The following is a 22,646-nucleotide window of genomic DNA, read 5'->3' as shown; positions in this document are numbered from 1 at the left end:
CCATAAAGATAGCTAAAAAATGTAAATGTGCTCCTATTTAAAGATTTGTGATTTTAAGATTGTTTGTAAATTTTGAGTAATTAATGTTGTAAAGATGTTTCATCGAAAAACAATAATAAAAAAAAAATAGCTAACAATTAAATGGGTAAGGAATTGTAACTTATTATGCACCTAGGTGGATGATAACATGTATGGGTTATCCGTTTCAATATAGTCAATGTTTTTAAGGGAAAAAAGGCCCTGGCAGAGATGTGTGGGTCTGAAGGATCTTGCACGAGGAGCTGACCTAGGAAATGTAATTATGGTGGGAGACTGGAATGCAAAGTTCGATCAGCTCATGACTAACAATCTGTTGAGCAGATTAAGGGAAGAGGGCTGTGGTATACCCCCCAGGCACACCAGATTTAATAATCCTGATAGCAGCAGAGAGCTAATACAATTCCTTAGTGAATATTTTTTGGTCGAATTAAATGGCCGGATTGCAGGGGATGACCCTTCTCGGAGGACATTCGCGAGAAGACATTGCTCATCCATTATAGACTACATGTTAATTGAAGGCCACTTTTAATCGGGTGGTGGAATTTGGGGTGGAGGACAGAAGGGAGTGACTACTTCCCCCCGACTCTTGGCCTAACATTGACAGGACACCATCATTTAAACCAAAGGCATGGCTAGAATGAAGTCTTGATAGAATGGCTGAATGAACAAAAAATTAATGGCTGTTTCAGCGCTGGAGAAGTTCTTGAGTGCTGTAATCTGTTTCTGAAAATAGGGAACACTGCAGATGAAACTCTCTCAGCTTTTGAATTACTTTCCAATGTGCTCCTTAAAGAAATACATGATGTGGTCAAAAACCAGGTCAGACGGGGCTGCAGCGTAAGCACTCTAGCACCATGTTATGACCAGGAGTGCAGAGCCTGCAAGAGTCAATTATTTCGGGCACTCAAGGACGGCTCCATATCTGCGGGAGCGAACTACAAGCTAAAAAGAGAATCAAACAAGTTTCTAAAACAAAAGGATAAAGTTGCCCCCATGAAACAATGGGATATACTCGCCCAGGGCAATAAATTGTAATAATCACTGGTTGTTCTGGAAACTTGACTAAAGGATGGGGAAAACAAGCGAACGAACAGGGAGGATCTATATAGAAGACAGATGGGTGACACACTTTAAAATATTTTCTATATAGAAGGGTGTGAAGACTCAGTGCGAAAATACGACTGCACTAATAACAAAACTAACTTTACTAAGGCGGAAATTATGAGGGCTATTGAACAGCTTAAATCCGGAAAAGCAGTGAGCCCAGACAAGCTACCCTCAGAGATATTTGTTGGTCACAGTGAATGGTTGGTCCCTATCCTCTCAAATCTTTTTTAAGCCATTGTGGGGGTTTGGAGGATCCCAAACAAGTGGCGGGCGGGATTGTAGTCCTGAACTTTAAGAAAGGTAATATAGACTACCCCAGCTGCTACCACCCTATTTCACTACTGGACATCACAGCAAAGATTTATGCCAAATGCATTTTGGGCAGATTAAAAGACTGGGTAGCGGAGAATAACACCCTAGGTCAGATTTTATGAGCATTTTTTCCACGTTGGACCACTGCTTTATCCTGTCACTAATTACTGACAAATATTGCAAGCTCTGTGGAAAGGTTGTTTATGCTGCCTTTCTAGATCTGTAAAAAGCATTTGACAGGATCGACAGGGGTACACTGTGGAAGAAACTAACAGTACTGGGGATACTCGTAAATCAGCGGAGACATTTGCAATTATGCTATGACCAAACCACATTTTCAGTCAGACATGGGAGAATAGGGGACAACACTGAATACTTTGATTCAAACAGGGGGGTAAAACAAGGTTGCCCTCTGGCACCGCTGCTTTTTATGGAGGATTTTGACCCTGCGAAGTATGGCTGGATCACCAGGAATTCTGTGCTCTGCTCTGACACTGTCATCCTGGCACTCGCTCCTGTTGGCCAGAACCATGGTCTCAATTATTTGAGGTTAACAAATACAATATAAATATTTTTTTTTGTTTTATTTTTTATTTGGTTAAAGACAACCTTTTACAAATCTAGCTGAACATTAAAATTAAACAAGGATAAAACCAAGATTTTTATATTTGGAGGAAAGGACCGAAAACTAACTTGGAACTGAAAGAGACTCCAGTAGTGGACTCGTACACGTACTTTGGTATCAAATTCTCAAGAGACTGTAAGTGGTCAACAAACATCAAACGGGCAGAGATGGCCATAGTACACGTTCAGGGTTTACAAAGGTTTTACTTCAAATAAGGTGTCCGAAGACTGGACAAATGCATTGCATCTAAAAGCCTCAAATGCTTAATGGCAGTGAGACCTGGGGCACTGTTCCTGTGAATCCCTTGAGGTAGTCCAATTGCAATTCTGGCACCAAACTCTAGGGCTTCCAAACAGCTGTCCGAGCAGTGAACTGAGAGTCGAGCTGGGTACCCAGAGTATCACCTTTTTGGCACAAGCCAGACAGCTAGCTTACTTTGCAAACAGGAAACTAAGCGTAAACACAAATACGAATCTCCAGCTGGGACTTTGTCATGGAAAGCTGCCCGGAAGTACACAAGCCGGAATGGTACAAGACTGGTACAAGGCTTTGGGAAAGGTTCCTGGCTGGAAGAGGCAATTATGACCAGGCTAAGAAAGAAAGAAAAACTTGGTCAAGAGAAAACTCGTTGCGGGTGCATAGGGGAAAATTTGAACTCTACATCCCTCACAGCCTGTGTACAGTATAAGTGGATCCTGTGTGCCCCGGGGGTCAATACTATATTTGGATTCCACAGAGGGACAAAGACTCCAACTTAAAGCCAGAACTACCTGGTTAAAGGCTCCAACAAAATGCAATTGTGATATGGGTGCGGATGAAGATCAGGTGCACTTTATTCTGTTATGTCCATTTTATAAAAAGAGAAATGATGAGATGGTTGAGACCTTATTTTATCAAATCAATATCAGATCTTGTAAGGAGATAATGTTAATTTTTAACTGCACTAACTCACAATTTCTTTATGATCTGATGAACTATCTAGGTCAGTCTTTAAAGAAGAGGCGCTGCATAACACATTTTAGCACAGGTTTATGAGGAAAGGTGTGCATGTGATACTAAACCGTAAAGGAAGTTGAGTTAGCTGGACTAAGTTATATTTTACTAATATTTATATCTTCTTATTTTATTATGTAATTTGTTTACTGTTTGTTAATGGAGAAATCCGAATAACATTTTATGATGATGATCATTTTCATGTAGTTTAGTGACACTGATAACGGGTGAACTGGGCCAAATTTCAGACCTGGGAAGTGAAGATTGTTGCCATAGGTATGTAAATTTACATGACACTGACTAGCTATCGATGCGTAAATGAACTAACAAACTGTATGTCATACAAATTCACATAGTTTACAAAATGTATGAATAATATAAAAATATATTTCTAATGGATTCCTTCTTCCTTCGGAATCCTCATCTATGATGATCCTTTGGAAAACCTTGCCTCTGCCAGTTGACTATGCTTCGGTTCCATCTGCCTCCTCTCAGCGGCATGCACCTGACATGACACAGGGCCAGTAGGTACTGAGGCCCTGTGACCTGGGTTCCACCCTTTCCATACCGCCCTGATGCTGAGGGCCCCAAGAATCAATGGAGTACTAGCTATCCCCCAAGATGGCCAGGTAGTGAGGGCGAAGAGGAATCTGTGGGCTGAACATCCATGGGAAAGAACATGGGTTCTTTTCTCCAAGGGATTTCTCATCCACGATAGACTCCCAAAGCAGTACGAAAATCTGGATGAGGTAGGAGAGCAAGGACACCACTTTGACCAGAAAACTCTGGACAACTGCCCTACCAAAGTTGGATCCAAGCAGTAATGATTAGCAAATGTGTGCAGAGATGCCAATGTTCCCATCTGGGAGATGTCTAGGACAGAGGTGGCAGCCACTCCTCTGGTAGAATGGGCTTTGAGTCCGTCGGGTACATCCTTTCCATCCAGGTTGTAGCATTCGGAGATACAGAGAATGATTCACCTTGACAGGGTTTGTTTGGTCACAGCCCTGTCATTATGAGCACCAGCGTAACAAATGAAAAGCTAGTTTCGAATGGATTGTGTCCTCCCAAGTATTCCTCATCTTTGATATTCATATCCTCTGCTTTGCTGCTTCGGAAAAATAAATCCACACCAGAGGGCGCTGTGCTTGATGTTGCGCATCGATCTCCCTCGAGTGTTGCCGTAGAGTGTCGACGTCATCCACAGTACAAATAGCTTGTTCCGCGCTCGTTGGCTTCAGTTCCGTTTTTCTGAAAGCTTTCGCTTTGTGTGTTTGAAACGGCGCTTCAGTTTTTTGTCTAGATGTCTTCATCTTCTAACCCATCTTCTAACCCATCGACCCCCAAAAACTGGTTTAAAAAAATGCCAGCAGTCCGGGAAGAAAATGTCCATCACTGACCCCCATTGCGTCTGCCTGTGGGGCCTGGGTCCCGACCATCAGACCGATGACTGCGGGTCCTGACCGGCCATGACAGGAAAAGCTCTCAAGGAACGATGAGGTAAATTGGTTGTGGGGAGGGAAACTTCGATCGAGGAGTTGGTCGAGAAAATCTTCGTCTTCTTCGAAGAGATGTTGCGAAAACCATGCCCCTTATTCTTCCTCTTCCTTTTTCTCTTCTTCTTCTTTTTCTTCTCATGATTCCCCTAGAAAATGGAAGGCTTTTAGAGCCTCAATGATGCACATTTTCGAGAATGCGGCCCGACCACATTGAAGTCACATGAAAACCATGCCCCAGCTCATCCATCAAATGACTATGGTAGGTCAGAGACTACCAGACGCTCTAAATCCGGCGAGAAATCGTCGAGGGTACTGTCTAGAGAACCTTCTCCGGTACTTCAGAAAAAGAGCAACTCGATAAGCCTATCGGTGCATAAATCAAAGGCAACGCCAGACAAAATGGCATCAGATTCCAAACCTTTGTCTACACCAGTGTCGAAGGTTGCGTTTACACCAGTGTTGAACGTTGCGTCTACACCAGTGTTGAAGGTTTCATCGACACCTTTCTCGACGATGCCTTTGTCCAAGGCACCTTTGACTTTATCGAAGCCAGCGTCTACAACATCGACACAATTGATGCCTCTGTCAAAGACAGCGTTGAATCTTGCAGCGTCATCAATGCCATTGGCGAAACCAATGCTGATGCCTTCAAGGCCTCAACCCACGGGTAAGGTTTATGCCCATTTGCCAAGGAAAGACTTTCAAGTCTATGATTTCTATTTATGAGGAGGAGCAAACCTCTGAGGAAGATTCTTCCCCATTTGGGTTGAAATATGGAACAAAGAACGCTCCTGAGGAGCTGATTGACCCAGAATCAAAAATGTCTGATCTTTGTGACTGCCTCCTATTAGCTAGTGTCATAGACACTTTGCTTGAATTGGAGTTTGACAAACCTGATCATGCTGATTCAGCATACAGGGATATTATGAATAGGGTTTTGGAGTTCATGGGCGGGAGCGGGAATCCTCCTACCTACAAACAAGATGACATGACAGATATTCTGTGCCAGGGTCCTCTGAAGAACCCAGTACTACCTTTTCATACAGCCCTTCAAAGGAAGGCCATGGCCTCCTGGGAAACCCCAGAATTTGGACCTGCGGTTAACAACATTTTGCCAGAAAATATAGACCTTCATCCTCTGATCCAGACTATTTAACTAAGCACCCTACGCCTGAAAGCTTAGTGGTCCAAGCAGCTACATCCACCAGGCAGTCTGCTTATACCTCTATTCCCCCGGATAGGGATGAAAAGAGAATTGATGCCTGGTCTTGCAAGATTTTTTCTTAGAGCAGTATTGCTTTAAAGTCAACCAATGTTACTTTTACCCTTTTGAGGTTTACCTACACCTTGTGGGACTGTTAGTATGGCGGCCCAGCTCTTTCCAGAAGGCGAGGAATGAGATGGCTTCCTGGCTATTGTGAAGGATGGAAAGGAGGCAATGGGAATCTCTCCAGTCAGGACTGGACACTGCTGACAGCATCAGCAGGCCCATGGCTTCTAGCACCGTGCTACGCAGGTTTGCGTGGCTGGGAAAGTCGGGCTTTGCACCGGGTGTGCAGGCCAGGCTCAATATGCTCTTTGACGGCTTGAGGTTGTTCGGCAGCAAGGCGGATGAGTCTAGAGAAGCTGCAGACCTCTAAGGCGGCGGCTATGTCACTTAGTACCTCCATATGACAAACGCAGGAACACACCTACTCAGGCTCATCTTGGAGGGGTCATCGTTTTCGTTTCTATTCCTCATTTGGAATCGGAACAGGTCATGCTAGTCAAAGAGGACAGAAGAGGTCCTCTTTGACTAGCATGGTTCCCTCGTGATGGATGAGGAAAGGGTGCTATATCAGCCTCAGCAGCGGCAACTGTCCCCTCAGCCACCTCAAAACCACTCTGAGGTCTTGACTCACAAGACCCCGGTGGGAGGCAGAATCTCTCAGCATCTGAATGAATGGCATGACATTACTTTAGATGCTTGAGCACTGGAAGCAGTAGCCCAGGGTTACTGCATTCCTTTTCAGAAAAGGCCTCCGGATCATCCACCGGGATACAACTTGTCAAAATTCTGGATCCACTCCTTTTGCAGGAAATTTTAACCCTGCTAGAGAAAGGTGCAATGGAACATGTACCTTCAGCGGGGAGGAACAAGGGCTGGTATTCCCCCTACTTTCTCATTCCCAAGAAGGACGGAGGATTGAGACCCATCTTGGACATAAGAAATTTGAACAAATTCTTCAGGAAGGACACGTTCAAGATGGTAACCCTTTCTCAGATCCTTCAGGCTCTCCAACTCCAAGACCGGTTGGTATCATTGGGCCTTCAGGATGCTTACTTTCATGTGCCAATCCATCTCAAGCACAGAAAGTACCTGAGGTTCGCGATGAGCAGTTCTCATTTTCAATTTCGAGTTCTGCCATTCGGGCTGACCTCCGCCCAGAGGGTTTTCACCAAACTGATGGCGGTAGTGGCAGCAAGTCTCAGGAGAGAGGAGATTCACGTCTACCCCTACCTGGACGATTGCTTAATCAGAGTTCGTTCACCCAAACAGACCCAGGAACATCTGAGGATTACCTGCCACTTCCTACACAGACTGGGCTTCTCCCTCAATTACAAGAAGTCTCATATGATACCGTTCCAAAGACTCAAATTCATCGGAGCAGTCCTGGATTCTTCCTCAGGGAAAGCCTCGCCTCCCGCGGTGAGAGCACTGCACATTCTGCAAATGGTAACAAAGTTCCAGTATGCCCAGCATCTGCCGGCCTTCGATTTTCTGAGATTCCTCTGCCTCATGGCATCCTGCATTTTTCTGGTGCCAGGCCCGATTGAGAATGAGATCCTTTCAATGGGCCCTCACTACTCAGTGGTCCCAATTTTCGTGGAATATGTCAGATCTTCTGCAAGTTCCGACCAGAGTGGCTCAAGATCTTCTATGGTGGGCTTGCAAGGACATATTCTCAAGGGAGAATCTTTTTGGCAACCATGGCCGGAGATAACAGTAGTGACGGATGCCTCACTCATGGGGTGGGGAGCACACACACCAACGATCTGACAATCAGCAGTCATTGGTCTCCATTGGAGTCCAAACTGTACATGAACCTTTTGGAGCTGAGTGCAATCAGACTAGCTATATACCCTTTGGGGAACCTCTCAGGTGGATCTGTTTGTGACCAAGTTCAATCGGAGGTGCGATCAGTACTGCTCAAGGGAATTTCCTCCAAGAGGAGTTCTAGGGGACGCGTTCGTAGTGGACTAAGAATCTCCACTCCTGTACGCATTTCCTACAGTCCCTGTAATTCGTCACGTAATCAGGAGGTTGAGAAAGTTCAGGAAAACCATGATCCTAATTGCCCCAGATTGGGCCACAAGGACGTGGTACCCGGACCTTCTGGACATGTCCATCTGCCCTCCACTACGTCTTCCACAAAGAGAGGATCTTCTCTCGTAAGTGGAAGGTCGGGTTCTCCATCCAGAGGTCAAGGCACTCAGCCTTCACGCATGGTTTCTGAGAGGCTGAGATATAAGGATTGGGACCTCCCGGACAATGTAATGGAGATTTTGCTTTCGGCCAGAAGGCCAGCAACAAAATCCTTGTACCGGTGTCGTCGGAATAAGTTCAGTAACTGGTGCAAGGATAAGAATGTGGATCCATTCATATGTGGCACACCTAAGGTGCTTTCTTTCCTGTTACATTTAGCCAATCTGAGACTTCAGATTGGTACAATAAAAGGATACCTAGCGGTGATTTTTATCTTTATGCGCTCCTCTGAAGAAGTATTTTATTTTAAGATACCATTGATTGTACAATTTTTGAAGGGTCTCACCAAGGTGTACCCCCAGTCCCATTCCATGTCCCTGTTTGGGATCTAAGTTTAGTATTAATAGTCCTTGCATGCATTCCGTTCTAGCCTTTGCATTCTTGTCCTCTAAGACTGCTCACATTGAAAACAGTCCTACTATTGGCCATCACATCAGCTTGAGAGGTGAGTGAGTTACATGCTCTCTCTTGTAAGCCTCCTCACACCATTTTGCATAAAGATAAAGTAATACTCAAAGTCAAACCTTCATTCCTACCCAAGGTAGTCTCTGACTTTCATTTGTCTCAAAAAATGACTTTGCCATCTTTCTACCCTCCTCCTCATGCAAGTAAGGAGGAAGAAAGGCTTCACAGACTGGACCCAAAAAGGGCTCTCAGCTTTTATATTTCTAGACTTGCAAAATTTCGACAAAGTGACCAACTTTTTATTGTTTTATTGGATATACCGGCCACAAATTGGGCCTGGCAGTAACAAGACAAACCTTATCCAGATGGATAATGTTGGCAATCAGAATGTTACAAACTTGAAGGTAAAGAGCCTCCAGATGGGCCAAGAGCTCATTCCACTAGGGGCATGGCAACTTCGACAGCTCTTCAAAGGAGTGTCCCGGTGCAGAATATATGTGCAGTGGCCACCTGGTCGTCTATGCATACATTTGTGAAACATTGTTTAGATTAAACCTCATCCCAAGGAGGTCTTTTTTCTAAGGCCGTTCTTCATACGGTTCATGAGTAGGTTTAATTGGTACTCCCTCCTCTAAATTTTCACTGCTTTTGGAGTCTAATAAAGATGAGGAATACGTGGGAGGACACAATCAATTCGAAGAACAAGTTACTTACCAACTGGTAATGTTCTTTCGACTGGATGTTCCTCCCACGTATTACTCATTGACCCTCCCAGCCTAACCTGCCGTACAATTTACATAATTACACTCTGTTCCTTGAGAGTTTACGGTCTAAGGGTAGCCTGGTCAAGTCCTCAGTTGAGGAGATCGAAAAAACAGAACTGAAGCCAACGGGCGCGCCTCAAGCTATTTGTACTGCAGATGACATTGACGCTCTATGGTAACTCTCGAGGGACATTGACACCGCAACATCGAGCACAGCGCCCTCTGTTGTGGAATTTTTTTTTCTGAAGCAGCAAAGCTGATGATACCAATATCAAAGTTGAGGAATACGTGGGAGGAACCAGTTGGTCAGTAACTTGTTCATCTTTCCTAGCCTCTCTCGGCCGAGAGACACAGTAGCTGAGAGCAGGTAAATACAGCAGTAATTCCACTACTGACAAATTACCGCATCACTGTACTACGGGTTTATAGGTGAAGTGAAGGATTTACATCCAGCAAAAATCTGAAGGTGAATCTGTCACTTTATTGCAAAAGATTGGCAGATCTACTGTGTGGTAATTCCGCCAGTGGTAAATCTGCCCAAAATCCCAAAATGGGGAATTAGCACCAGTTGGAATCCTGCGATAAATCCATGGGTCTAATTGGCGGGAATCATAACTAGTTTTGGCGGTAACTCGCAGAATTACCAACCAACTCAGAATGACGCCCGAAGACTAATCACAAACCAAACCATAAAACATTCCCGCATACAGAGAATGTATTCTTCCTAATATAAACAAAAGAAAACAGCTGGCACGCTTATAAGTAATGTGACGAATCATGGAGATATATTTGCTTAGTGCCCAATTACAGCAAATCAATTTAACGTAGAACTGATTGATGGAAGAGGCTATCTAACGTGGCTGAGTTGAGTAGTTTTTATATTTTTGGCTAGTGGTTCGCTCAGATCTGACAGGCCAATCAAATACTCCCATTTATACAATCCCACCCCACAATTCAGAGCAAAGAACAGACATTGAGTTATTCAAAAATCGAAATGTATTTAAAAGAAGAATGAACTTCGAGACAACTGGGTTTTCAGCTTTACACTGGAGAGCACCAGGGATGTCATTTCACCAAAATGCCAGGGGTAGCGAATTCTTGACCTCTGACATCACAGGAAGTGATGTCATCCACCCCCAAATGACATCACAGGGTGGCACACAACCTTTCACCCCTTGAGGAAACAGGAAGTGGCATCACACATAGCATTGTTCCTCAGTACACTAAAAGATATGGTTACAATATCACTGTAGTATGATATACATTTCATAGTAGAATGGATAACCATATGTAGCGTTAATATCAGTGTGTATAGGCCCATATTACCAAATTACTGTCAATGTAAACAGACGTCCAACACAAAAACCTGGACTATTGTACATCACTTGGGCTAAACTGTAAACAGTGCATCTCGAAGAGGCCTAAACACCGAAGCGCAGACATCCAGTCACTGCCAAGTGTTTGGCCACAGACTAGAAACAGCAACTGACCAGCACAAGTACAACCAGAAGACAATCTGAGGCTGTACTACTTAATGCTTTTACACTTGGACAATACGCACAGAGATTTTCTCGTCAATAGTGCACTTTGAACCATTGCACAGCAACCCACTCCTGCCAGTCACACGGAGCCTGAATTTGCCGGAACCCTTTTCACCATGGACACCTCACCATCCAATGCGAGTCGCTAAGGGCCCTCCGTCAACCGCTTTAAACGCCTGGCACGAAAAATCTTTTCGACAAACAATGTCTTTTTTTGTTTCATAGCAAAGATAGCAAGTTGTTTTTTTAAAAAAAATAGTTCAGCCATTTAACTGTTGAAGAACTGCAGCTCTCAATATCATACAGTGAGGTTGTCACAATGATCCTGCCTTTCTTATTAGAGCTTGTCTGTACTTTGGATTGTCAAAACAGGAGAGTAAAGAATGTTTTGTTGCATACTGATAATAGCACTTAACTTTTCAGTCTTTAGCAAGTGCTCTAAACTTTTAAACGCAACACGTATTGGGTGATCCATGAATTTTTTCAAAAGTTATTGGGATGTGAAAAACCAGCTTTCACTTATAATATTTCACTTATAATAATGTAATTCTTTCTGGACTGATTTCTTTTTTTCAAAGTCGAGTACATCAATTTTCATCGAATTTCACACGCAATCCAATCTTGGTCCGACTGATGTAATATGATGAGTGCACCAATTCCAATTAGATGATTAACATTGTGTTGCTTAATACTGGCAACCCTCCCTTTACTACCTACCCATCGACTACAACAAACAACCGTCCAGCGTAGTTACCCATACTCAGGCGTATCCGTTTTTTGGAAACTGTCTCCGGGAGGCTAATCCCAAGTTTGTGTGGAACGGCTGAGCACACAAACAAGCGCTCTAAAGAAAGAACAAAGGAAAAGAAAACTGTGGGTGGGTTTGTGGCAGCTGTAGGTGAGGTCTCTTAGTTCCAGTTCATAGTGAAGCTCTGGAATACATCCTGCCATCTGTGCCAACTCAGGCCTACGACTGAAGCCCACAGGGGCGGGTACCCTTCGTGTCTCTGTCTCTGTGTCTGGGCCCAGGGCTGGGGAGCGGACCCCAGGGAAATGATCTAGTGGTCAGCTCATTTCAGGGGCGGTTTGGGCCATCTCCGGTGCAGACATCCATGTACAAAGTGGTTTTCTTCCTGTTGGAGGTACTGTCTTCCGTTGGTGGATTGATCTTCTCCCTGTCCATCCAGTCTTGGGCCTCTTCAGAGAGGTCCAAGAATAGGGCTCGATTTTTATACAGGACTTTGAGGCGGGCAGGGTACAGTAACATATATTTCAGACCTGCATTGCAGAGCCTTGCCTTAGCAGATGTGAATTGTGCCCAGTTTTTCTGGACTTTCCGGATACACCCGTATGCTTGCCGACGCCCTTTGTATCATGACACCTTGTCTGGACAAGAACAACATCATTTCTCTGTATTTGTAGTTCAAGACTTTTGCAATTATTGGTTGCGGAGGGGCCCCTGGCGGTGGTTTCACGACAAGGGCCCTATGCCCTCTCTCAATTGTGAAGCCCTGTGAGAGGTCCCCCAGGCAAATGTCCTGCAGAAACCTGTACTCGATGTAAGTCATAGGGTCAGCTCCTTCCTCTCCCTCCGGTAAGCCCGCTATGCGTACGTTGTTGCTTCGATCTTTCCCTTCAGCATCCTCTGCTCTGCTTTCCAGTAAATTGACCCTTAGTTGCAGGATGCTAATTTGGGTGTCTTGCTCCTGTATCGTCGCAGTGTTTTCCTTCAGTTGTTCCTCTGCCGCAGTGTTTCTCTCAGCCAGCTTTCTCACATCTTGGCGCAGTAGTCCTACTTCAACTATAACCTCATTAATTTTGGAGCTAAGCACAATCCTCAATTCTGCAATGGCCTGCAGGATCTGGCCATTATCATTCCCTGATGTCTTGGACTTATCCTGTGTCATCATGTCGTCCATGGGTGTTTGTAGTTTAGTGGTAGCGTAGCTGTCGATTGTCCCTTGGTTGCCCTTCGTCTTTGGAGCTTTGGGAAGCATTCAATACACTCACTGCCTCATTGGGTGGGGCTCCCAGTCAGCCGCCAGACTAATTGGGTCACCAGTCATGGCGCTCTGAATGCCCCACGAAAAGGCGCTGGTCCTTCTCCTTCCCCCTGCAACCATGCCTTACTTCCACGGCCTTGTCTTCAGATTAGGTGAAAAGGATGTAGCCTGGTATCTCCGGTACATACTGTGTCCATTGTACACCTCATAGGCAACAATCGGGAAGTGCCTCCCTCCAGACCCTCTGTCATAGCTTTGCGTGTTCAAGCCCTGGCAGTGTTAGGCAGCTCCTGGCCTGGATGGCCACTGGAGTGCGTGTAGCCGATCAGGCGGAGGCACCTTGTTCATGTGCTGTGGCCGGCCACCTTGGAATGTCCTTGCACTGCTTGTCTATTTGTGTCTGTCTCAGCTCAGGTTTCCTAGCCCCACTTCCTCTTTGTTCTTAACTCCGGAGCCGGAATGATATCATCTCCGTAGTAGGGCCTGTGCTGTCCCGAGGATTCCGTGTACAGCTGTCTTCAGAGGCCCTCCAAGATGTCTTTCCTTCGCTCTTATGCCAATGTCAAGGGGCTGAGACACCCCTCCCAGAGGGAGCATCCTCTATCATTCTGGAGAGCGCACTTTAATCGCTTCAAGCGAGCCGTCCTGCCGTTGCCCCCGCCTGCCCACCTCCTGTATTGCTGCTCGTATTCAGCCCTGTGTACGCGGTTGTGTCCCACTGAGGTTGGGTGACGGAGGTACACGCTCCTGACTGCGGTGCTTAACTCTCAGGGGCACCCACCCAAAGAGCCAAGAGTTAGCGAAAACATCTGCAAGAAGTGGCCAAGGCCAGTGGGGTTGAGGAGTTGGCTACAGTGTACTCAGAGCAGCCAGATGTAGCAGACTGCCCAATGCCACAGTCCCGCAGCAGGCTCCTTATGGCTCGGCACCAGAGAGCAATGTCAACATAGGCGTTTCGTACTTCCGAGTCCTCAGCTGCTTATAAGTTCCCCAATGCTCTCCCTCGCGCAGAGAGGTGCTCCAGCTGTGCTACCGCAGGGTCTGCAGTCTGCTACCACAGGTCAATTGTGTAGCATCTAGGGCTTCCTTGCAGCCAAACAGTCAATTTTCTTGCCCTCCAGCATGCACTTCATCCGAAGTGCGTTTCTCGACACCCTTGTCCCCTGCCCTTGCAGGCAAAATCCAGCCAACCCTCTGCAGACTTTGGCTGGTATTAGCTCTTCATGCAGGCATCCCACCTCGCACTTCAGGCATGGCCATACAGCTACCGTTCAACATACAGGGGACAGTGCACCCTCAAAATTGATGCTGCTACCGGTGGGGGATTCAGTGCCTCACAGCGTAATTTCTCACCAGCTGGTGTCCCCTTGTGCCGCGGGGTGCAGCAAAGCAGAAAAAAGCCATCTGTTTTCAGCTTTGCTCCGTTATCCCCAGCTGCCGGCCGCCGTTCCAGTGTTGCAGCCGCACCACCCATCACCGGGAGACCCGCTTGCCCTATGTGCCTACAGTCCAACTGCCCTCTTCTTTTCTCTGCCTCTCGCTCCCAGGGTGCTGCCACTCAGGGCCAACCACTCAGGTCTTGCCTTGGTTGCGGGGTGAATTCCATTTGCAGAAGGTGATCCTGGCTCCTCGCTGCCGTTTACTACGGTGGATCTTCTTTGTTCTCCTTCCGTCCACCATTTTCATATCTCCGCCAATGGCTTTATCCCCCTTGTTGCACCACGTTCCTTGGTGTTCCGTGCTTGGCAAGAGCTCTGGGTAGCTGGCAACTCTGCTATGCACCTTCCCACCTGTGTGGCAGCATTCCTGGTTCACATGACCCTCTATATTTACCTTTATTCATCAGATATTGCAGGATCAGGAAGGAGCACTCCTCGAAGCAGCCCTACACCATGGCTGCCAGGTCCCCCTCGTCCCCCCGACTGGTGTATTTATAAAAACTGGTTTCACTTTTTTTTAGAGAAAAAAAAAACGTTAAAATCCTGGGTACATTTGGTGATATTTCGAACATGATCTAGCAGTATTTGTAGACATAAAGTATGAAATGTGGCCTATAATCACATTTTAGCAATGGGGAGGGGTCTGACATTTGGAATAAACACCAGAAATGTGTCTCCAAATCTACATGTTTCACAAGGTAAAGAAATTAGTAATAGGTTTGTTGAAAGGATGTTTACACTTAACACTGTACTATGCACGCACACATTTGCGGTCTAGCACTAATCAATGCATACTCCTACTCTCACACCTACCTTTCCATCACAATAAAAAACTAATATTTTTCAAGAGGATATCTGTTAAAGCTATTACATATAGATGGTATTATCCCCAAGCAGACTCTACCCCTTGCAATGTGTATATGTAGTTCGAAAGAAACCATGGCATGTTTAAAGGCACTGGCCTGCATATCAATAGGAGAGACAACTACCTTTTGAACTTCCTAAAAGGATTCACTTCCGAAAGTCCTCGACTTGGCTAAAAACCATGTAACGGAGAGCTTTTATTACATATTTGAACGTAATCTTTGCTAAACGATTGTTATATACCAAGTTTCTTTAATCAGTAAGGCAGTGTGCTGGTACTCGTGCATTTCAGTCCGTGTCACGCATGTTAGCAAAGCCGGGACACTGTAGATGATTAAATAACCTCTGAACCGGAATAATAGGAAGAGCCCATAGCTGTAAGTTTTAGGTATAACTTGATAAATTCAGGTGTATTTCTGACATGTAAACATTTCACCAAATTCATTCTGATAGCTGGTGATGCTAATTATGCTATTTTAATGATTGTGCAGGTTTGTAACTTTAAGTTCTATATTCAAAGTGATTTTAGCAATTGCAATTTTGTAGGACAACTTCGTATGGGGCAAACTGCGATACATTAGTGAAAAAATAAGAACAACATAATTGAAAACAAGATATTTTCACCGTAGTGAAGTTGCATCTTGCAAGTGGTCCCATGTCACCCGTGACACTTTGAGCCAGACCTGGCTTTTCGGTTTGGATTGTGGGGTATGCCGTTTTTTGTTTCCCAGAGTTTCGACCTACAAGTCCTAGCAAGCTAAGGGAAAAGTCGCCCACGCATGTGTAACCCTGGGCTATTTATGGTGTAAGTGCAATCTGCGATACATATTAGGAGGATGGTTAGGGTTTAAAGCCAACTGTTGCTATTCCAATGTTGTTTTTACCTAGTAATTTTTTAACTGTATGCTCTATAGCAGTGGTCTTCAAACCGTTTTGGGCTGGCCCCCTCCTGAGCAAAGTTTAGTCAGCCCTGGCCCCCCAAAAATGCCAAAACGACAGTATGTATAAATGGCTATGAACTATTGTGCGAACCCTCACTGCACCCTACTCCTAGTATAGTCCCTGGGCTCCCCCATCTTCTCCCATCAGTCGCTGGGCTCTCTCATCCCACTCCTACCCATTACCTGGGCTCTACCTACCCTATCATAGACCCTGGGCTCTCCCCACCCTGCTTCCACCACTATCCCAGTGCTCCTGCCCATCCTGCTCCCACCACAGTCCCTGGGCTCCCACCACCCCGTTCCCAACACAGTCCGAGGGCCAGTGGGAGCAGGTGAATTTTTTAAGCAGAGGGGGCATAAATATTCCCCACAAAAATGCCATAGAGACTGAGTGTAGCGAGTGAGCCGGAACCAAAAAGGTGGGTTCTGGGCGAGGGGAGGTTTAACCCCCTTGATTTTTTTTTTTAAATAATGGGTTCAAATGTTGCATTTTACAGTATACTAAAAAAAAATGAGTAAAAAGCCAAACAGTTTGCAATTGGTGCTGGGGGGGCCAAGGAGGAAAGCATGGTATTTTTGACTGGACATCTATGATAGATATCCAGTAAAAGAAATACCATCCCTGTCCCCTGGGTTTCACAGCGCCTCAGAAGGAGAGCTGATTTTGGCAGGTGGGTAGGGGGATTGTGCAACAAGGGCATGTTTAAAATGCCTTTGTTGTAAAACCCTCCCCCCCTCACCTCCCACTTGCCAAAAAGAAGCTCAACTGACCAAAACAAACACACACACACACACACACACACACATATTCACACAGCATTCACTTTATCATTCATATGAGCACCCATCACCGTACACTCATTCATAACACAAGCATCCACACACATATTTAAATTAAAATGAATTGAACATAAATGTACCTTCTGCAGGGGCCTGCACCTGGGTGCTGAAATGCTGCGCTCCAGGTTGCTCTGTCCATGTGTGCGAGGAGGCGCAGGAGCTCCCCCTCGCATATAGACATGCAGTACCTCAGCCACCATTTACAATGAGCTATGCAAGGCTGGCGAAGCAAAATGCCCCCAGCCTTGCATTGCTCAGTGAGCGTGTGCAGCTGGGGAACGGAACTGTCGACTGGAAACTGTTTCCCTTCGACAGTTCAGGCAGCCCAGGAGCACTCCCTCATCTGGAAAAAGCAGCTGAGGGAGTGCTCAGTGTTTCACTGGGCCGGCTCCTCGGCTCCTCCATTATAGGTGAGGGGGTCACTGGGTGAATGCCCCCTCGCCCATTATGGATGAGCCGCCAGGCTCGGACTGGCCTATAGAGCAATGCCGTACCAAAAATGCAAAATTCTAATGTAGGCCAGTCAAAATGGGTCACTATTTTGGCCAATGGGGGCCAGTTTGATGAGTTACTTCACTATGTAGCTAGTAGTTTTGACCATTGTTGCTGAATAAATATTCTTTAAATATCACAATGTGCTTACATTTAACAGTCTGTGACTAAAGGAATGAATATCCATTTGCAACTGCGGGCCACTTTTTCATTTGTGGCTGAGACAGTTTTATGGTCCAGTCCCACCATATGAGCCGTCACTGCCAATTTCCTTCAAACTTAAAAAAATAAATAAAAAAATGCTGAGCTCTCGCACCACGTCCCAGTTTGAAGACCTCTGCTCTATAGTTTGCCACCTGTCCCCTTGGGTCGACGGAGAACCTCAAGGAGCTGCTGAATGTGAGGTCCTCTCCCCCGCAATGGATCGGTCAGAATTATAAAATATGCATATGGTTTAATCATATCCAGACAAGGGACAAAGAATAAAGTAAATAAACACCCACACAGGAAGATTATCAGGTACAAAGCAACTTTGATTATGCGCAGGGCACAACTGACCCCTTCCGAACACCTCCCGGATTCTATCTATATGTAGTTGCCTTGCCACTACTGATACTACTTATATTTGCAACTACATGCGAGAGCTTTGGTGAAAGGTTATGCATCTTTTGGCCATACACATGGGAAATTGGGGACAATTTCAAGCTAGCGTGTTGGAGATGTATCCATTTAGCTTGGCGGAGGAGACTGCTGTCGTTGACTGAGGTAGTTGACTGAGGTAGACTCTGGCACGTACAGATTTCGGAGGGAGATTTGTTGCATGCATGGACCTTAGGAGTAACACTCAATGAGTTTTTCGTCACCTCCTTTTCCAGTCTCCTATTCCTATATACACTGGATTGGCCATATCCCTAGGCTGGAGGCAGTATTTATCAAAACATTTCTCGGCTCATTCCTGTGGTCCCTGAACATACTAGTATTCCGAACCTTTAGTGAGCCCAAACCCTTCCGGAGCCTCCGGCAAGACTATCCTCTCTCAGGCTTTCTCTCGGGTGGCCTACCAAGGCTGTGCAGGACATGGTATCTTTAGCTGTAGCAGAGTTTGGGGACTCTGTCGTGCGTTAGCAGCGAAGGGAACCAAGAACTTCATAACGCGGAGGAGCTGTCACCATCCGATCACAGGCCCTTCTCTCTTAGCAGGTAATCGTGCAGGAAATCTTCCTCTTTTTCCACTTTTTTCTCCCTGCTTGCAGATCTTCCCTCTGTCTGTCACAAAGCTCCACCCACACAGCTGGACCATTGCCCTCCCTTCTCAAACAGATCTGGCTGTTGCCGTGGTTCTGACATTACACCTTGATCTTCTCTGGCAGCGCCTTTGGCGTCTGAATATCCCTTTCTGTTTTACTATCCCTTCATGATTGGAAGCCGAGTTTATCATGCTTGTAATCACTACACTCTGCTTATGTAGCTCTCTCAGAGGGATGCACGTGGCATGGGGCCACTTAATGGAGACTTTACCTTTACATGAAATTACATTCGCAACTCAGCGCACTTGCGCTCACACACTCGGAACCCACAATCAAAATCATATCAACCTTAGTTCTCAAACAAAGGGAAGCATTCATTGGCCGAATTTTAGATCAGACAGCTTTAAGGGGTAGAGCGTATGCTGCAAAATGTTCTTTGAACTTCCAGGTAACGTGTTCAAATCCCAGCATGCCCGATTCAGTCTGCTTGTGCACCGACAGACACATTTAAACCATTGAAAAAGGGGACAAGCATCATACCTTAACTTTGTCTTCACCGCACCTCCGGAAAAACTAACCAGCGTTCATGCAAACATGAAAATACAAATGTGTGAACTTGAAGCCCGGCACCCGTTACATTCCTTCATATTGCATGAAGCCATGGCCATGTAAACTGAAAATGGTGTCCATGGTCTGAAACATGCTTGCCCCCCGGCGGCCATATACAAACAACGAACGTACACAGCGTTAACATTGGTGTGATATATGGGATGACTTTGCTGTCCAGGTACCTACTCTATACATGGCAGTGATGGTGATAAAAACAATGATGATAATAAACATTCCGTTTTTTTTAAAAAGTATATATTTCTTTTAAATACAGAAATAGCAAAAGAGACCATAGGGGTAGCAACTGCGACTTTCACTCAATATGGGAGTACTGTTTGCAGTCCGTTCATGTGTGTGTTGCTTTCCTTGAACTTGAATGTATTACTTTAAATCTAAATGTATGCTCAGTTTTAAAGTGCCCTGCATATAGTGCTTTGACTATTTTCCAGTAACAGATATTTAGTTGGAGACCTCCATCCCTCCTACATTACACCTGACTCTGACTCTGCATTTAAAAACAAGGGAATGCAGAGGATTTGCACTTAACACAGTTCTTACTGAATAGAATGAATTCCCTCAGTATACTTTGTTGCACACACTTCTGAACTAAGACTATGGCTATACCTGACTGCATTAAACCCATTATGTCCTCCCAGGTTTGACATTGCACTATGCCCCACTATGACTGCACAATGGCTTAAACCAATAGCTATATTTGCAAGTAATACTTAACTTTACTAAGGCAATTGTACTTTAAAGTAGAAGCCAAAATACTTTCAGATTCGGATTTCATTTTTCACTGCAAAGTGGACTGGGCCTTAAAGAAACCACCTATCGCTTTGTTTGAGATATATATATTCATTCCGGAAGTGTCAGTCCATTAAAGATAGGTTGGTCAGCAGCTACATGGCACCTCAAATAACTCCCTGTCAATCCACGTGGTTAATCGGCAGGAATAAAGGTTTCTACAAATGCAAAAAATGTAAGATATGCTAATTTGCAGATGAGTGCTCAAGTTATCTACATCCAGTGCTTAAGAAAACCATCACAATCACTGAAAGAATTACATGCGAATCAGAGTACATTGTGTATGCATTGAAATGCACATGTAGAAAATGGTACATTGGAAGCACCAAATGCAAGTTGAAAATACGTATCCAACAGCATATCAGAGCGATTAAAAATCGAGACTTTGCATACCCAATAGCCAAACACTTTTGGGAGAAACATGAAGGGAAACTCTGATTTTTCATTTATGGGTTTACAACAAATTAACATCGGTTTAAGAGGAGGAGACGGAGAGAAACTTTTGAGGCAAAGGGAAACACAATATATCATTGATTTTGAGAGCAAGATTCCATTCGGGCACAATATCGATGAGGAACTTTATACATTTTTGGGTGAATAACTTATGAAATAAGTACTGTACTGATGATATATACTCTTTGCAGAACAACAATTTTAGCACAAAACTTTCTGTACAAACTTTAGTGAAAAATATTATCCACTGCTATTGCAGAATTGATGGATTGCCAATTCCCTCACACTGTTGTGTATGATTATTGTTCTTGTAACATTTTAAAAACTCCTGCCAAATTTTTCCTCTTTTTGGTTGGCAGTGAGCCTTTTAGTAGTAACTTTTGACATCCTGAATGATCCCGTATATTCTCTCGCTTTTTTGGTATTTATGTTTGGTTGAACCATCGGTTGATACACCAGAGATGGGCATTGGGCCACATATTTTGTGAATATATCTAGGCACTTAGATCGAACACTGCAGTCTACATACTGGATCCACTATGCACTTTATGTTTAATACATATTCGGAATAAGTGGCTGTATAACAGCACTGGGCGCCATTTTAATCATTGCCTGATTTTCTTGTGTCATTTACGGGATGGATTCACAGAAAATAATATCCCTGTTATATCATTGTTAGCATCTTGTATGGAATTGCACTATGCACTTTATTGTAATTGCAAAATAAGATAATTAACCCCCCTTTTTCGATGTTAAATATGCACTATGCATTGATAATTATGGTATGCATTTATTATACGATGCAATGTTTTGGGCTATAGTATACATGATTCATGAGATATCAGTGCTCCAGATTTTGAGGTGGGAGTATTTTACGCATGCTTTTTCAAATTAGAGAGTAAATGCAATATCAAGAGAGTAAAAATGAGTTTTCTCCTCTGCAAGAGAGTAAAACGTATCCAACACATATTATCGAATTGTATATTTTAAAGCACAATGTGCAGCGATGTGATGGAAGTCGTTCTTGAAAGTAACAGCTTTAAAGTTTTACTGCGTTTGTTCCAAGTACATTTTTCTAAACAAACGCAGTAAAACTTTAACACCGCCAGTTTCGGCGAAAGGCTTTCCTCGCCTCTCTGTCTAACAAAAGGCAAGTGCGCACATCCAGGGGTCCCTGCGACCAGAGTAGTGAGCTCTAGGCGTAAAGGGTCAATCTCTTTTGGCAAGTGTGAAACGGTGATGCAATTTACCATCCATTTGGAAACCGCTAATTCAGAGACAGGGTCTCCTTCTCTACCAGCTGCCAGATAGACAAAGAAGTGACTTGTGATCGATTTACATGCAACAGATAAATTAAGGCGCAATGCATGTGTGTGCGCAAAACTACCTTGTGAATAGTCACAAAGGGGTCTTGAACAGAAAGGGCCTCGTTGACTATTCTTATAGAGGCGAACGCCACTAGGAAGGCAGGCTTATAGGTGAGGGCCTTAATGCTAGCCTTCTGCATGGGTTGTTGTAAGGGGGGGTCCCATTAACCTTGAAAGAACATTCAAGTCCCATCTGGGAGTTGGGGTGGAAATTGGGGTTTAATGACAGTGTGGATTGACTTTACACGTAGAGTGCTTTCCCTCTGTGCTCTGCGAGGAAGGCTGTTTGGTTTGTCTGGTGGCTGCGGCGATCGTGGTTGCGACAGGCGCTTATGTTGCAGGCTGTTTAGTTAAGCCCTCTGAAACCATTTGGGGTCCCTCCTTTACCTCTCAAACATCAGAGGCGAATATGAGAGGGTGCGAGAGGCTTCGCTGCTTGCCATTCTGGTGCACGGACTCCGGCAATTTCGAGAACTTCATAAACATATATAGCACTGCGAAGAGTCAGTAGAGTCTTTGGCAGTTTTTGGGTGATTTACAATGTCGGGTTGGAGCACCTCTTAGCTCGTGTGGCTTAATCAACCACCCTGTTCCTTGGGAAAAATATCATCCTGAATATGGCTAAAAGATAAGGTATTGTCCAACCTGGTGCTTTCCCTCATGGCGGAGGAGTGATTTTGCAGGAAGGTGAGACTTCACCAGTGGTTATTTTGCCATAGGAAGCTACCTGCCGGGGGCAGGCAAGCAATTTCCTACCACAAAACACAGACAAT

General features: G+C 44.9%; 1 protein-coding gene across 2 annotated transcripts in view; it reads left to right on the top strand.

Annotated features, from left to right (window-relative positions):
• Positions 1 to 22,646, top strand: part of FBXO15 (F-box protein 15) — a 758,839-nt gene that overhangs the window by 687,876 nt on the left and 48,317 nt on the right. The gene's annotated exons all lie outside the window — the stretch shown is intronic.

The sequence above is a fragment of the Ambystoma mexicanum genome, chromosome 5q (genome assembly GCF_040938575.1).
Source record: "Ambystoma mexicanum isolate Mex_15411 chromosome 5q, UKY_AmexF1_1, whole genome shotgun sequence".
NCBI classification, from domain to species: Eukaryota; Metazoa; Chordata; class Amphibia; order Caudata; family Ambystomatidae; genus Ambystoma; species Ambystoma mexicanum.
The sequence above is the reverse complement of the archived record's forward strand: the minus strand, read 5'-3'. Positions and strand labels throughout refer to the sequence as shown.